Consider the following 18629-nt stretch of genomic DNA (forward strand, 5'->3'; position numbering starts at 1 on the left):
GAGAGATGCAGGTCCAGTCCATCTCACTCACAAGCAAGAGGCCAGTAGACAGAAGGTTAGCACAGTAAAGCAGGAGTCCAGCAAAGTTGTGGTCCTTCAGCAGAACAGCAATCCTTCTTCCAGACAGAGAATCCACAGGCCCAGAAGTGTACTGTCTTGGTGGTGTCAGAGTACCAGTACTTATACCCAGTTTAGCCTTTGAAGTGGAGGAGACTTCAAAGACAGGCCTTTGAAGTGCGCACAGTTCCTGCCTTTCCTGTGCTGGTTCCATGCTCATTACAGGGGGTTATGCAGCCCTTTGTGTGGGTACAGAATACAGCCTAGTCAGGAGTAAATGAGGCTGTGGCAAGCTCCTCTCTCTCATTCTGTGAGGATAGCCTAACAAGGCCCATCAAGTCACACCTAAGCTCTCATTGTGTCTGGCTGTTTAGGAGAACACACAAAGCCCAGCTGTTACCCACCCCAGACATATGATCAGAGATAGGCAACAGGTATCAAATCGCTAAAGTAATAAAATGGCAACTTTCTAAAAGTGGCATTTTCAGAATTGCAATTTAAATTCTGATTTCGCCATAATTTGTGAATTTTAATTGTGATTCCAGAGACACCAAACTCGAAACTCGTATTTCTTCAAGGTTGTGAATTACTCTTATAAGATGTAATTAGGTAATCACAATGTTATCATATGGGAGAGGAATGCCTTGCTGCAGTGGAAAACAACTTTGGGAGTTTTTCACTACGAAGACATGCAAAACTTAAAAGTAAGTCTTACCTTTTAAATACATTGCACCCTTCCCTCTTGGTTGTCAAGGGAAAACCATAGGGGTGACATATGTATAAAAAGGGAAGGTTCAAGCCTGGCAAAAAGGATACTGTGCCAAGTCCACGTGGCAGTGTAAAACTGCACACACAGGCTCTACGGTGGTAGGCCTGAGACATAGTTAGAGTGCTACTTAGTTGGGTGGCACAATTAGTGTTGCAGGTCCACAAGTAGCATTTAAGTTACAGGCCCTGGTCACATGTAACGCCCTGTACTAGGGACTTTTAAATAAATTAAACATATCAATTTGGGACAAGTTAATATTACCATGCTTTAAGGGAGAGGGCATAAGCACTTTAGCACTGGTTAGTAGTGGTAAAGTGCACATAGTGTGAAAGCCAGCAAAAACAAGGTCAGAAAAGTGGAAGAGGAAGGCAAAAACGTTTAGGGGTGACCTCGCACAAAGGACCAGTTCCAACACTATGACTAAGTCAATGGACTGACTGTTTGTTCTAATCTCACACGAAGGTACGAGCCCACCCTTGAAATGGCCGAAACTCGTGAGAGAAAGTAGCCTCTTTCTAGCCTTGTTACCCCACTTTTGGCCTGTTTGTGATTATATGTCAGGATGTTTTCACTGTCTCACTGGGATCCTGCTAGCCAGGGGCCAGTGCTCATAGTGAAAACCCTATGTTGTCAGTATGTTTGTTATGTGTCAATGGGACCCTGCTAGCCAGGACCCCAGTGCTCATACGTTTGTGGCCTATATGCATGTGTTCCCTGTGTGATGCCTAACTGTCTCACTGAGGCTCTGCTAACCAGAACCTCAGTGGTTATGCTCTCTCTGCTTTCCAAATTTGTCACTAACAGGCTAGTGACTAAATTTACCAATTCACATTGGCATACTGGTACACCCATATAATTCCCTAGTATATGGTACTGAGGTACCCAGGGTATTGGGGTTCCAGGAGATCCCTATGGGCTGCAGCATTTCTTTTGCCACCCATAGGGAGCTCTGACAATTCTTACACAGGCCTGCCAGTGCAGCCTGAGTGAAATAACGTCCACGTTACTTCACAGCCATTTACCACTGCACTTAAGTAACTTATAAGTCACCTATATGTCTAACCTTCACCTGGTGAAGGTTGGGTGCAAAGTTACTTAGTGTGTGGGCACCCTGGCACTAGACAAGGTGCCCCCACATCGTTCAGGGCAAATTCCCCAGACTTTGTGAGTGCGGGGACACCATTACACGCGTGCACTGTACATAGGTCACTACCTATGTACAGCATCACAATGGTAACTCGAACATGGCCATGTAACATGTCTAAGATCATGGAATTGTCACCCCAATGCCATTCTGGCATTGGGGGGACAATTCCATGATCCCCCGGGCCTCTAGCACAGTACCCGGATACTGCCAAACTGCCTTTCCGGGGTCTCCACTGCAGCTGCTGCTGCTGCCAACCCCTCAGAAAGGTTTCTGCCCTCCTGGGGTCCAGGCAGCCCTGGCCCAGGAAGGCAGAACAAAGGACTTCCTCTGAGAGAGGGTGTAGCACCCTCTCCCTTTTGGAAATAGGTGTGAAGGCTGGGGAGGAGTAGCCTCCCCCAGCCTCTGGAAATGCTTTGATGGGCACAGATGGTGCCCATCTCTGCATAAGCCAGTCTACACCGGTTCAGGGATCCCCCAACCCTGCTCTGGGGTGAAACTGGACAAAGGAAATGGGAGTGACCACTCCCCTGACCTGCACCTCCCAGGGGAGGTGCCCAGAGCTCCTCCAGTTTGTCCCAGACCTCTGCCATCTTGGAAGCAGAGATGTTTGTGGCACACTGGACTGCTCTGAGTGGCCAGTGCCAGCAGGTGACATCAGAGGCTCCTTCTGATAGGCTCTTACCTCTCTTGGTAGCCAATCCTCCTTCCTAGGTAGCCAAACCTCCTTTCCTGGCTATTTAGGGTCTCTGCTTTGGGGATCTCACTAGATAACGAATGCAAGAGCTCACCAGAGTTCCTTTGCATCTCCCTCTTTACCTTCTGCCAAAGGATCGACCGGTAACTGCTCAGGACGCCTGGAAAACTGCAACAAAGTAGCAAGACGACTACTAGCAACCTTGTATCACTTAAACCTGCCGGCTTTCTCGACTGTTTCCAGGTGGTGCATGCTGTGGGGGTAGCCTGCCTCCTCTCTGCACCAGGAGCTCTGAAAAAATCTCCTGTGGGTCGACAGAATCTTCCCCCTGCACCGCAGGCAACAAAAGACTGCATCACCGGTCCTCTGGGTCCCCTCTCAGCATGACGAGCGTGGTCCCTGGAACTCAGCAACTCTGTCCAAGTGACTCCCACAGTCCAGTGACTCTTCAGTCCAAGTTTGGTGGCGGTAAGTCCTTGCCTCCCCACGCTAGACTGCATTGCTGGGTAATGTGTGATTTGCAGCTGATCCGGCTCCTGTGCACTCTTCCAGGATTTCCTTTGTGCACAGCCAAGCCTGGGTCCCGACACTCTAACCTGTAGTGCACAACCTTCTGAGTTGTCCTCCGGCGTCGTGGGACTCCCTTTTGTGACTTTGTGTGGACTCCGGTTCACTTTTCTTCTAAGTGCCTGTTCTGGTACTTCTGCGGGTGCTGCCTGCTTCTCTGAGGGATCCCTGACTTGCTGGGCGCCCCCTCTGTCTCCTCATCCAAGTGGCGACATTCTGGTCCCTCCTGGGCCACAGCAGCATCCAAAAACCCTAACCCCAACCTTTGCAGCTAGCAAGGCTTGTTTGCAGTCTTTCTGCGTGGGAGCACCTCTGCAAGCTTCTTCACGACGTGGGACAGCCATCCTCCAAAGGGGAAGTTCCTAGTCCTCTTCTTTCTTGCAGAACTCCAAGCTTCTTCCAACCGGTGGCAGCTTCCTTGCACCCTCAACTGGCATTTCCTGGGCTCCTGCCCACTCTCGACACTGTCGCAACTATTGGACTTGGTCCCCTTGTCTTACAGGTACTCAGGTCCGGAAATCCACTGTTGTTGCATTGCTGGTGTTTGTTCTTCCTGCAGAATCCCCCTATCACGACTTCTGTGCTCTCTGGGGGTAATAGGTGCACTTTACACCTACCTTTCAGGGTCTTGGGGTGTGCTATTTTTCTAACCCTCACTGTTTTCTTACAGTCCCAGCGACCCTCTACAAGCTCACATAGGTTTGGGGTCCATTTGTGGTTCGCATTCCACTTTTGGAGTATATAGTTTGTGTTGCCCCTATACCTATGTGCTCCTATTGCAATCTACTGTCATTTTGCATTGCTTGCATTACTTCCTTTTGCTATTATCTGCATAATTTTGGTTTGTGTACACATATCTTGTGTATATAACTTATCCTCATACTGAGGGTACTCACTGAGATACTTTTGGCATATTGTCATAAAAATAAAGTACCTTTATTTTTAGTACTTCTATGTATTGTGTTTTCTTATGATATTGTGCATATGACACCAGTGGTATAGTAGGAGCTTTACATGTCTCCTAGTTCAGCCTAAGCTGCTTTGCCATAGCTACCTTCTATCACCCTAAGCTGCTAGAAGCACCTCTTCTACACTAATAAGGGATAACTGGACCTGGCACAAGGTGTAAGTACCTCTGGTACCCACTACAAGCCAGGCCAGCCTCCTACAACTCGTGCAAGAGGCACAAGGGGAAAACAGCTGTGTCCCTCAATGCCCTGAGGATTTCACGCTACCAGAATGTTGCTAGAGGTATCATTCCTCGAGACTCAAGCCTACGAGGGAACAGAAAAGGCTGTAGTGTAGATTGTGAGGGTCACTGTAGGAAAAAGTTAGATGCTTAGGGAAGGAGAGATAGAATTGTTAGTAACACCGGTGACACCAGTCTGTGTCGTAATTATTGTGGAAAACGTCAATTGAGCAAATGCATATTAGGAGGCCTTTTCTGAGATAAAAAGACTATTCCTGCTTGTGAATATCAAATCAATTCCTCCTTCGCATCTGTGTCAATAAGAGTCATTGGACAAAATATTTTGGCGTTCAATCAAACCAAATATTTTTTTAGCAAAATGTATTGGGTTTGCACAAGAAACGAAGGACCCGTAAACACTACCTGAGAAGGAGGAAGACTCTGCGTGACAAATGTACCACAAGCACTTATTGCCTGGCGAGTCTGCGTGGAGCCTTGCTGCCGGAGTCTCGTTAGTTGTATCTGCTTTGCTAAAAAGACTTCACAGCATGTTTTGTGCTCCTCAGGCGTATTCTGATAGATGGGCCAAGTCTTTGCTTCTGCATTAATTGCGCTTTTGCAAATTAACGACCACATTAGCAGCAACTAGCCAGCGCGGCAAACTGTGACTGATTAACGTCTGCCCGGTGGTAGGTACATATTCTGTGTAAGCGTTTCGACTCTCGGTGGCGCATGCGCGTTCAGCATACACGTACGGAATGCCGTACACCCATGTCATCAATAACTTTCACTACTGGGTCTCTATTATCAAAAATGTCCCTGGGACTCAATGAGTCCCCAGAGCACTTTTAGAAAAGGAAGAAGGGTCTCTACGGACCCACAGGCGTCCACCTGCGGGTGGAGTGGATCTCTGGGTGCCTTTCAAGTACAGGCCAGGTTGCTTTGCTTCCTGGGCAGTGAAAGACTCTGCTTCTTTCAGTCTGCTTTTTTTTTTACTAGTGATATGTCCACAGGGCTGACGTGGGTTCCGCACTGCACCGGGGACCGTGCTTTATTTGAAGGTGTGCCACAGAGCAGACTAAGGCAGATTGCCCTATTTTTATTTCCACCCTGCTGGACGAATGACTTCCCACCTTCATCACAGTGAAAGGCAAACAATGTTTCAATTTTTATTAGAAATGAAGCGGATTTCCCCCACTTTTATTGTAGCCGAAGATAGTCGTTTTCTCTATCTTTCAGTGCAACGACACTTTCAGTACAGTGGAAGTAATCATTGCCCTGGTCTGTCATTGGATTGAGTGGAGTCACTGCACAGTCACTACAAAGGAAGTAATCTTTGTCTCAGTCTTTCATTACATAGGAGAGTTCTACCACTTTCATTGCTTTTGAAAGGAATGGCTCTAAGTTTAATTTTAGAAGAAGATGATTCCTTCACCTTTCGTTACAGAAGAAACAAGTGCGCCTCAGTCCTTCACTGCACTTCATTACAGGTCAGTTCCATTAGGCGTTTCTGCTCCCATCCTGACATACACTCCGTGTAGCAAAGTGGCAATATTATGTGGTATGGGTGGGGAGACCTACCATGTAATACTAGCACATTACCCAGAAGTCGACTTTGGGTTCACACTAGTAAAACCTAGCTCATTCCTGGTAGAGTGGCAAAGAGCAGTCAGGCTTCTTAAAGGGAACACGTGTAAAGCATTTCACAACAACCCCAGGGACTTTAACTAAATGACATGACTTGAAAGAATAATCAGACGCCAATTTAGAAAACTGAAGCAGATTTTTAGCTTAACCTTTTGACACAAAAACAAACATTTTATCTTACAGACAACCCGAATTATGAATTTTTAAAGCGTTGAAAAATAGAGTATTTGTATTAGTCAAACAACTCCTATTGATATCAATGGGGAAAATCTTAGGGGCATATTTATGCTCTGTTTGCGCTGAATGTGAGTCAAAAATTTTGACGCACATTCAGCGCAAACCCTGCCCCATATTTATACTATGACGCCCGACCCCACGGATGTCCAAAATCCTCCGTGTGCGTCATTTTTTGGATGCGGGAAACCGCCTTGCGTTAATGACATGCAAGGTAGGCGTTCCCGTCCAAAAAATGACTTTAAGGCCTGTGTGCCTTATTTATACTCCTGCGTCATTTTGACGCACAGGAGAGAGCGGGCCTTAAAAAAACGCACACAGCCTGATGTGCGCCGTTTTTTTAACGCCTGGTTCAGAGCAGGCATTAAGGGACCTGTGGGCTCAATTCCATGGTCTCTGACCATGGAAGCAGTCCAGACGTGCCTTTCCCTAACTCCAGGGACACCCCCCCTGCCACCCTCGCCCACCCCTGGAGGACACCCATGGATGGGGGGACCCATCCCAGGTAAGTAGAGGTAAGTATAATTTTTTTATTTTTTTAAAGTGGCTTAGGGGGGCCTAATTTGGGCCCCCCTACATGCCACTGTGACCAATGGCCATGCCCAGGGGACAGGAGTATTCCATAGTTACTTTGTCAGCTGGAGGTCATCTGGAAGGGGTAGCGGCTAAAAACTTGGTTAGAGCATCGCTACCATTCGCGGGGTGCAGGTCACTGACTTTCCTTGGGCTCACTCAATAGGGGCCAGACAGGTTGAAGTTCTGGGGACGCAGCACGGCAATTCTTCTGCTGGTTGCAGGTGACTGGTACCAACAGTCAGGGGAGTCTGCTTTGGCTTCTGGGGTCCACTGGAGTCCCTCTTCCTGGGAACAATGAGATTTCACAATGAGCACACATCGATCACACAGTACCAGTATATGGTCTCCTCAGGGCACTTAAGTTTCCTCTCTTTGCACGGCGGCAGGGTTCTAATTCCTGTTGTTGGTGACGGTGTCTTCTTTGTGTCTCTTCTTGATTTCAAAGTCAAAACTGAGGTTCTGGTGCCAGGGGAGCCCCTTAAATCTTGGGTTAGGGGGTGATAAAGGTGTGGGGGACAGTCACAAATGGGCTACTGGTCCCTGTGGCTAGCCCGCCCTTGAAGTGATGAATTCCTGTGGGAGTATGTTTCCTTCCCAGTTAGAACCCACTATTTCTAAGGTTTGCTAACATGGTAGAACCTTCCCTCTGCTTTACGGACCTCCTAGCCCACCCTAAAGGTTTGGCTAGCTTTTTGGAGGTGTAGGCTTCCTAAATAGCTAATTTCCCCCCCTGCCAGCTTGTTCAGGGTGGGAAGGGCTTTTTCCTCGAGTAGGAGACAAGAGATTACACATCAACAGTGGTGAAGCCTTTGTGGCTCACTGCCTTGATTACTGTGAACACTAGCCATCATGGGAGGGCGGAAGTGTGGCCTTCCTCTTGTCCAGGTCCGTTGTCTCCAGTCAGGGAGAAGTATTAGCATGACCAGCCGGAGGGCACACTCTTGTCTTAGTGGCAAATGGCTCAAGAGAGCGTGCAAAGGCAGGGAGAAGCTGGTATCTTGGTGGACATCCTCTAAGGCTGCTACCAGGGTACATGCAAGCCAATGCTGTGCACAAGAATTGTGCTCAGGTTTAAAAAGGTTAAAAAGCACAGTGTATGATACCAAACCCTGGGGGAATTGGCTGGGCCATCATAGAACTGGACATCTTGGGACTGCCCAGGTGTCACTCATGTTATCCTATGGACTGCCAGTCACTCATGATAGCATTAACTTTTAAATGCTGTCATGCGGTCATATATGCTCTTGCAGATATGTCCACACTCATGACACAGTGTAACCTGCCTGCGGGGCTAAAGGAGACCTGCTTTAGGGGTGACTGACCTGTGCTATGGGCACAGAGCAGGCGTTAAAAAGAGGCACGCCATTATTTATAATTGGGCTCAATGTGCTTTGCAGGATTAGCGTCAATTTTTTTGACGCTAATCCTGCAAAGCGCCAAACTAGCATACTCATTCAAATCTCAATATCTATAGCTTTTCTGTTTGGCTAGGACCTCTATGCCATAACTTTGGTCTTGTCTCAGTCCTGAGAGTGTTCGCAAGTGTTTTCCATCCTGTAGTGGGCCAGTTGCGGATAGAGTACAGAGAATTCAGATCTTCTCTCAACTAGATATTTGGTTAACCCGTATTCCATCGTTTATGGGGTACAGTTTGACACAAAGTAAATTCTGTGACTGTGCTTCTTGATAAACTTAAGAAAACTGCATTGTGTGTCATTTCAAGAACGGTTGTCATCAAGCCTAGGCTGTTAATGATGTGTGATGCATGGAACAGTGTTCTTGGCTGTGCTGAGTTGGCATAAGCAAAACAAAAACCAAGCTCACCCCTGAATAGTCCTTCTCATAAGTTTTCTATGGGTACTGCTCCTCTCCAGCTGCTAGAGGTACTGCAAACATGTGCACAGAAAATCCATCAAACTAATTAGAGGAGAGTGTCAAATTAAAATTCCGTTTTATTCTTCTTAAAATATCAAAAACACCAGAGCATCCGATGTCTCTTTTTTGCAGTTGACAAGCATTGCTCATCAAATGGATCCAAGTGCACGTCCTGATGGTGTCTGCGACAAGGTGAATCCATGTATCTGTCTCCACCTCACGCTGTTCTTCTCGCTGAAACCCAGAGGAACGGGACTAAAAGCCAGAGGTGCTTATTAGAGCAGAGACCAGATCAGCAATGTCATGGTCTCTGCCATCCTCAATTCCCATCTGACCCCCGCCTCTCCTCAGTCCTTCCCACCTTTCTCTCCACCAGGGCTCCACAGAGCCATTATAGTAGGAGGAGGAGGGATGGCCATAGAGGGTATTTATGGGTAGTTGGAGACAGGTGAAAATGAAAAGATCACGAAATAGTGAACATTGTTCATGGAAGAGCATAATCTTCTTTCCAGTGTAAAGGATAGGGTTTTCTATATCAGTGTGAGGGTTTCTCTGAATACTGTAAGGACAGGGATGAGGAAGCCTAGACCTCGGAGTCATGGAGATTACTCCTATCATATTACAGGTCTATCATAGTTCAGGAAGAGGCATTTTACCTACAGCTGTCCTGCTATCATTTTATATTATGTAACACTACATTTTCTCAAAATTAAAAGAAGGTGTGTTTAGAATGTTGAAAACACACGTGATACGTTGGGCTTGTATTGCATTTTGGAAAAAGTCAAAGAGTATTATTCCTATAACTAACAGATATTGCACTTTTTAGCTGCACACTGTATGAATTATGTGCGTTCTGTACATATTCTGCAATGGATGAGCATGCTTGATTCCTGCAGACCTCAACTGGTGTGTAGGCCTGGGTGGAGTTTATTGAGTTCTGCTACACAGAACTCCGTAAAGTGCTGAAAATCTCTCCCACGCTACACAGAGTTCTGCGAGCAGCGGAGTTTGGGTAAGTTGTGCTGTTTGCGCTGATTAAAATCAGGGCGAAGGGCATCACGCAGAGTGCCAGAAGGCGCTAAATTCTTTCAGCCGCCTGGGTAGACGTTCTACTTGAGCTGCAGCTTCCCCAACCTGAGTGGCAGCTTTCTCATAGTGAGCGGTCGCAGCCTACCTCAACCGCTTGCGTTCAGAAATCTCGCTTGCGCTTGCCAACTTAGCAATTTCTCTCCGTCACTTTGTGGAGTTTTTTGGAACTCCGCATGGAGTGGGGAAAACTCTGCCAACTTACCCACGGAGCAGAATTCTTCACCCACCCCTACTGGTGTGTGCTTGAATAATAGCAGGTAAGTCAGGAAAACCCCCTGGCTAAGTGCTTATCAGGATAAACTCTGCATAGAAAAGAGCGTGTGTCAGCGATGGAGAGGGTGGACGAGAGATGACAATATCCTCCAATGTCCATTCCTGTGGCACAGACACATGAGTGCATCAGACATGTACTGGGAAAAAAAGTAACGCATTTTAGGCGTAACATTTATTCACAATAATACCAAATAAAGCAAGGACTCAAAGCTCCAAATGTTTTGTTAAATATCTATTATAGCCTTTTTACTTTATGTGTGCAATTATCTTCCAAAGAAGAGTGTGGGATGAATGCATCTAAGAACAATTAATTGGTGAAATACAATATATTAAAGTTAGCAACATAGCAACCCTTTCAACTGTACAGTGTCATTAAATGATGCTTCATAAAAAAGGTGAAAAGTGGGCCATTAAACTTTTCTCACTGGAATTATGCAGAGGTTGATGCCCAAGTTATGCAGCCAGGATGTCTAAATTATGTGACCTAGAAAAAGTGGACTTTGTGGCACCATGCAGCACATTCTGGGACATATTTACAAAATAAAGACACTGCCTGGAGCTGCAAGCCAACTTGCAGAGCCGAGCTGCGGCATTAGTAGAGTGCAAGGATACATTGCATTAACAGCAGTACGACGCACCCCTGTACTTTCCTCAGCACTGGTGCACAATTGACAGCCTGGCTCCAATACAGGCACCCTTGCACCATAGGGAAAGGACTGCCACTCTGCTGGACTTCTCCCTTGAAGGACTGCTGCCTGCTGTGCTGCTCTGCTGCCCTGCTCCCCTGCTGCATTGCTGCCCTCTTGCCTCGGTGAGAAGGACTGGACCTGCAGTCTGTCCCCACCAGATTGACTCCAAGGGCTCATCTCTTGTAACCAGTGCCTAGACTCTGCAAATGTTAGTTTTACCCTGCCTGGTGACTGTCCAGTCCTGGACCCTTGAAAGTGGGCCTGGATATGCTCTGTCAACCCACCTATGGAAATAGCAGAACCAACGCATCACCTTTGCTATGTGACACCACCACAAGCAGAAACAACACATCACGTCTGCTGCATGGACTTTCCTTCCTGGTGCAAGGACTTCACATCACCCTAGCAGGACACAGCCTCATTGGAACCTCCTCTAAGTAGGCCCTCACATTGTAAAACCCTTGTAGATGGCAGCCTTGATGACAGTGTAGGACTTTGCATCTCAAGCACCACAGATTCTTTGGAATCAACCAGTGCACAACACATCATTGACGTATGACTTCACATCGCCAGGCCCCTCCATGATGGCCTCCTGGGCAGCGACAAAAGACTTTGCATCACAGCCTTGCAGCTCTATAGAACTGGCATTGAGCAACTCATCTTGACCCAGACCCCACATTGCCTCGGCTGTATAACACATCCTCAATGCAGGCATTGTATGCAAACGATTTCATAGACTACCATAACTGAGCCACCATTTCATCTAAACTGTTTAAAGGACTATTTTGGAATGAATGGCATTTACCTATTCATAGAAACCAATTCATAGAATATCTTTTAGGTCAAAATTGGCTTTTGAATGCTTATTTGTGAGTGTAAATCCAATTATTGTAGGTTTTACTTTCAGAAACAGTTTTGTCAGGGATATATATTTCAGTACTTTAGTTCAGGGGACTTTATTTCAATTGTATATTCTTTATGTTGTCAAACAAATATTTTGGGTGCTTTTAATTCGCTGATCCATCACCACCCCTAAACACCTTCCATCGCTGACCTCTCACAGTCCCTAAATGCCAGCAATCCCTGCCCCTAAGATACCTCACCTAAACTATACTCATCCGTGAAGTCTAAAAGCCCTTTCTACTTCCAAACTACACCATTCCTGAACCATGAAATTTCTCCCTACCCTTCACTCCACTTATTCCTGAAACATAAAAACCTCTTTCTACATCTAAACCCCACCCATCCAATACCCTTTAAAACACCTCAACACTCCCAAACTCCACCCCTCCCTGACCCTTAAAATACCCTCCCCTCCCTTAAACACCAGCCATTTATGACCCATAAGAACTTCTTATCACTCGAAACTACTCATCCCTGACCCTAAAACTCCTTTCTGCTTCTCAGCTCAACCCATCCCTGGATCTTTAAAATACCTCACTACCCAAAACTCCATCCCACCCTGAATCCTAAAAACTCTTCACCACTCCAGCCGCTACCCATAATTGAACCTTAAAACTCCTCATCAACACTAAACTTTGCCCATCCTTGAACCCTAAAACCCCTCAACACCCTTACACTTTAACCACCCTTGCGACCTAAAAACACCTCACATACCTAAACACCACTCATCTGTGAACCGTAAAACCCCTTTAAATGTCCGAATGCCAATTATTCCTGATCCCTAAAAAACCCTCCTCACCTCAAACATTGCTCATCCGTGAACTCAAAACCCCCTTAGTAGTCCTACACTGCACCCAAGTTCAATGTAATTTTGGATTTTTTCTTAAATTTATCCTCCTTTTAAAATGCTTCCTTTAATTCAATTTTTTCATATTCCCTTAAAATTGTCTTTCCTTAAAATTGGTTTTCTATGATTTGGTATCCTCTAATGTGGTTTCACAGTTTTTGTCTTCAATTAATTCACACCCATCACAATGCAGGACCTAGTAATGTTCCACAACTAGGATTTAAGGTACTCTTGTTCAGCAGGCCTAAGTGAGTCCCTGTAGCCGGCAGCGCACCATCTTGGTCAGCTTGAACTAGTGAATTTGTCCTGGTCCAGCGCAATGAGATAACCAAAATTGACGCTTTGTACTTTTTGGCTCTATTTTTTTTTTTAAATCTTCAAAACTGCATATCTCTGGTTCTACTGTTTGTATTGTTGTCATTTTGTTCTTATACTTTTAATTAAAATTCACTCTATTTTTTTTATCTTGACTGGTATCCTTTGTATGCTGTGTTTTCATTTTGTTACTGTTTGAAGTGTTTCACAAATACTTCACACATTGCTTCTAAGGAAATCCTAACTGCTCTGTGCCAAGCTACCAGAGGGGTGAGCACAGGTTAATTAAGGATTTGCTTGTGACATCATCCTGACGAGGATTGTGGTTACTGCTTGTGTAGGGTTTCACCCCTCCTCAGCCAGTAACCTAATTTCTTGCATTCGCACATAAAGACATCCTCTTGAGGGAATTGTTTACACATAAGCAAGCATATGTGAAGTTATACAATTGTACAATTCCCTAATTCCTTGTTGATCAATTTTTGTTACAATCCTGTGAAAATATCGCTTGATATTCTAAAGGCGCAGATGCGGAGACATGGTTTAGTTATTACTGTTTTAAGAAACCTTTTGGCACTAGTGGTGTGCAAATAACATTTTTACAATGCACTTGTGAGTCTACCTCTATGAACCAAAATAATAAATTGGGTACTTCTGCCTGACATCTATTGAAACCAGTGGTTTGAAAGATTTATATGGGATCTTTTGTAATAGAATTCAGGGCTCAAATTGAATTACAAGGATCAGTGACAATTGGGAAACTAAAAGGTGTATAGAGGTGATCAAGATTTTAATGACAGCATGTTTACACCTGTAAATAACTGCAACTTTCATCAATTAGTGACACTTTAGAACAGACATGGCATGAGTTACAGTCACCTTGGAAAACTGGTTTGACATGGGCTTTCCCTCACTACCTAAGATGCCAGCCTGTCTGCCTAAACAAAAGAGCAGTCCTTTCGAATTTTGACTAACATTTGTCCTTCAAAGGCAGCTTCGCCTTTGAAGCTTGTCATCTGGGCTCATTCCCACTCTGCCCATTCTGCCAGAAGGAGGTCATACCTTTTCCCTATGTTGGTCTTTTATTCCTCTTCCTGAGAGTCATTCTCATCTCTCCCCAGGATGGCTGCAGGGTGTCTTAAGGACAACAGTTGTTTGCAACAGAAAACTGCTGCTGGAAAGCTAAGACCCTGATTTATACTGTTTGGTGCAAAACTGCACTAATACAGTTTTGCACCAAAAAGTTTAGCACTGGCTTGCACCAGTTCTGTGCACCAGCTGGGCACCATATTTATGGAATGGTGCAAGCCGGTGCACAGGGTAGGCTAGCGTAAAAAAAAAGGACGTTAGTTGGGTGGGGCTGGTGGTATGGAAGAAGGGGGTTTTGCACCAAAAAATCACATTAGGCAGGTAGAGTAAAAAAACATGACTCTAACCGGCCTAGAGTCATTTTCTGAGGCAAAACCATCCATACCACATGACTCATGTCATAGAAAAGACAGGAGTCATGCCCACCACCCCAACGGTCAGCACAGGGAACAATGGTCCCCTGGGCATGGCCATTGCACCCAGTGCCATGTAGAGGGACCCATTTCAGGGCCCCCAATGGCACTTTAAAAAAAAAAATACCTACCTATAATTACCTGGGATGGGGTTTCCCCATCCTCCGCTGTCCCTCTGGTGTGGGTGGGGGTGTCCCTGGGCCTAGGGAGGGCACCTGTGAGCTCATTCCATTGTGTTCCACCATGTAAATAGGCCCACAGGTCCCCTAATGCCTGCCCTGACCCAGGCGTTAAAAAATGGTGCAAAGCAAGCTCTGCACCATTTTTTGACCCCTCCTTGCCCCTGTGCCTGATTTTTGCATGAAAGGATAAATAAGGCGCTAGGGTCTTAGAGTCATTTTTTGCACGGGAACACCTACTTTGCATCTTATTGACGCAATGTAGGTTTCCACATCCCAAAAATGACTTTAACTCTGTAAATTTGGCGCTGGACAGGTCTAGTGCCAAAGTATAAATATGGAGTTAGTTTTGCACCAAATTTGCGTAAAAAACAATGACGCAAATTTGGTGCAAAACAAGTATAAATATGTCCCTAAGTCACCAAAGTGGCAAATTTCAGAAGTTGCTATATGTAAAATAGTTACATTAAATGCGACGTGGACAACAAGTGAGTTTATTGCAACACTTCTTTTAATACATTGAAGTATAATATTTAGTGGTCACATTTGAAAACTAGCGCTGCTGAATTGTCAGTATGTAACTTCAGCAGCAACCTCTTTCCTGACATGAAGAGTGTCTGTCAGGCTGAGCAATGGCCAGCCTAACACTCGTTATGTTCAGGTCAGGCAGCCACGTGCTATACATGCACTAAATGTTCAGGCACCTGGCTGCCTAAGCCGAACACTACCAGGGTGAAGATGTCACAGCCCGGTGGGTGTGACCTCATCAGCCTGACAAAGCACTCTGAGATCCTCTCCCTCATGATGAGGGGGAGCATGACTAATAACCTCAGACCTGGGTGCTTCAGTTATAAACCCTGAAGTGCCCGGGGCCAAGTGTCTTTCACTGGTGCCTCATCAGAGTTGGGGTGGTCAGCAGTCTAACTGATCCCAACCTACTCTGTGACGATTACCTAAGGCCAGCCAATGAGAGGAGGCAGCAGTCCCAACACTCATGGAGCTACAGGGGCTCCACTCCCTAAGACAGTGGTTCCCAACCTGTGGTCCAGGGACCCTTAGGGGTCCACAAAGCCTCCACAGGGGTTCCGCAACTGCTTAGAAAATTAAGTAATATTAACAGATTAGGTCCCCAGCTTTCAGTAATGACTCAGTGGGGTATCCCCGCATTCCAATAATGATTCAGGGGGGGTCCCTGGGTTTCAGTAATGATAAAGTGGGGGTCCACAGAAGTCAAAAGGTTGGGAACCGCTGCACTAAGGCACTGTAGGAGGCTGGACTGGCTTGTAGTGAGTACCAAGGGGTACTTGCACCTTGCACCAGGCCCAGTTATCCCTTATTAGTGTATAGGGTGTCTAGCAGCTTAGGCTGATAGATAATGGTAGCTTAGCAGAGCAGCTTAGGCTGAACTAGGAGACGTGTGAAGCTACTACAGTACCACCTAGTGTCATATGCACAATATCATAAGAAAACACAATACACAGTTATACTAAAAATAAAGGTGCTTGATTTTTATGACAAGATGCCAAAGTATCTTAGAGTGTACCCTCAGTGAGAGGATAGGAAATATACACAAGATATATATACACAATAGCAAAAATATGCAGTATAGTCTTAGAAAACAGTGCAAACAATGTATAGTTACAATAGGATGCAATGGGGACACATAGGGATAGGGGCAACACAAACCATATACTCCAAAAGTGGAATGCGAACCACGAATGGACCCCAAACCTATGTGACCTTGTAGAGGGTCGCTGGGACTATTAGAAAATAGTGAGAGTTAGAAAAATAACCCTCCCCAAGACCCTGAAAAGTGAGTGCAAAGTGCACTAAAGTTCCCCTAAGGACAAAGAAGTCGTGTTAGAGGAATAATGCAGGAAAGACACAAACCAACAATGCAACAATGATGGATTTCCAATCTGGGGTACCTGTGGAACAAGGAGACCAATTCCAAAAGTCACAAGCAAGTCGGAGATGGGCATATGCCCAGGAAATGCCAGCTGTGGATGCAAAGAAGCTTCTACTGGACAGAAGAAGCTGAGGTTTCTGCAGGAACGAAAAGGGCTAGAGACTTCCCCTTTGGTGGACGGATCCCTCTCGCCGTGGAGAGTTGTGCAGAAGTGTTTTCCCGCCGAAAGAACGCCAACAAGCCTTGCTAGCTGCAAATCATGCGGTTAGCGTTTTTGGATGCTGCTGTGGCCCAGGAGGGACCAGGAGGTCGCAAATTGGACCAGGAGGTAGAGGGGACATCGAGCAAGACAAAGAGACCTCTTAGCAGCAGGTAGCACCCAGAGAAGTGCCAGAAACAGGCACTACAAGGATGCGTGAAACAGTGCTCACCCGAAGTCGCACAAAGAAGTCCCACGTCGCCGGAGAACAACTTAGGAGGTCGTGCAATGCAGGTTAGAGTGCCGTGGACCCAGGCTGGACTGTGCACAAAGGATTTCCGCCGGAAGTGCACGGAGGCCGGAGTAGCTGCAAAAGTCGCGGTTCCCAGCAATGCAGTCTAGCGAGGTGAGGCAAGGACTTACCTCCACCAAACTTGGACTGAAGAGTCACTGGACTGTGGGGGTCACTTGGACAGAGTTGCTGGATTCGAGGGACCTCGCTCGTCGTGCTGAGAGGAGACCCAAGGGACCGGTAATGCAGCTTTTTGGTGCCTGCGGTTGCAGGGGGAAGATTCCGTCGACCCACATGAGATTTCTTCGGAGCTTCTAGTGCAGAGAGGAGGCAGACTACCCCCACAGCATGCACCACCAGGAAAACAGTCGAGAAGGCGGCAGGATCAGCGTTATAGAGTTGCAGTAGTCGTCTTTGCTACTTTGTTGCAGTGTTGTAGGCTTCCAGCGCGGTCAGCAGTCGATTCCTTGGCAGAAGGTGAAGAGAGAGATGCAGAGGAACTCTGATGAGCTCTTGCATTCGTTATCTAAAGTTTCCCCAGAGACAGAGACTCTAAATAGCCAGAAAAGAGGGTTTGGCTACCTAGGAGAGAGGATAGGCTAGCAACACCTGAAAGAGCCTATCAGTAGGAGTCTCTGACGTCACCTGGTGGCACTGGCCACTCAGAGCAGTCCAGTGTGCCAGCAGCACCTCTGTTTCCAAGATGGCAGAGGGCTGGAGCACACTGGAGGAGCTCTGGACACCTCCCAGGGGAGGCGCAGGTCAGGGGAGTGGTCACTCCCCTTTCCTTTGTCCAGTTTCCCGCCAGAGCAGGGCTAAGGGGTCCCCTGAACCGGTGTAGACTGGCTTATGCAGAATTGGGCACATCTGTGCCCAACAAAGCATTTCCAGAGGCTGGGGGAGGCTACTCCTCCCCTGCCTTCACATCATTTTCCAAAGGGAGAGGGTGTAACACCCTCTCTCAGAGGAAGTCCTTTGTTCTGCCATCCTGGGCCAGGCCTGGCTGGACCCCAGGAGGGCAGATGCCTGTCTGAGGGGTTGGCAGCAGCAGCAGCTGCAGTGAAACCCCAGAAGGGCAGTTTGGCAGTACCAGGGTCTGTGCTACAGACCACTGGGATCATGGGATTGTGCCAACTATGCCAGGATGGCATAGAGGGGGCAATTCCATGATCATAGACATGTTACATGGCCATATTCGGAGTTACCATTGTGAAGCTACATATAGGTAGTGACCTATATGTAGTGCACGCGTGTAATGGTGTCCCCGCACTCACAAAGTCCGGGGAATTGGCCCTGAACCATGTGGGGGCACCTTGGCAAGTGCCAGGGTGCCCACACACTAAGTAACTTAGCACCCAACCTTTACCAGGTAAAGGTTAGACATATAGGTGACTTATAAGTTACTTAAGTGCAGTGTAAAATGGCTGTGAAATAACGTGGACGTTATTTCACTCAGGCTGCAGTGGCAGGCCTGTGTAAGAATTGTCAGAGCTCCCTATGGGTGGCAAAAGAAATGCTGCAGCCCACAGGGATCTCCTGGAACCCCAATACCCTGGGTACCTCTGTACCATATACTAGGGAATTATAAGGGTGTTCCAGTATGCCAATGTAAATTGGTAAAATTGGTCACTAGCCTGTTAGTGACAATTTGTACAGAGAGAGCATAACCACTGAGGT

Source organism: Pleurodeles waltl, chromosome 7 (genome assembly GCF_031143425.1).
Source record: "Pleurodeles waltl isolate 20211129_DDA chromosome 7, aPleWal1.hap1.20221129, whole genome shotgun sequence".
NCBI lineage: Eukaryota > Metazoa > Chordata > Amphibia > Caudata > Salamandridae > Pleurodeles > Pleurodeles waltl.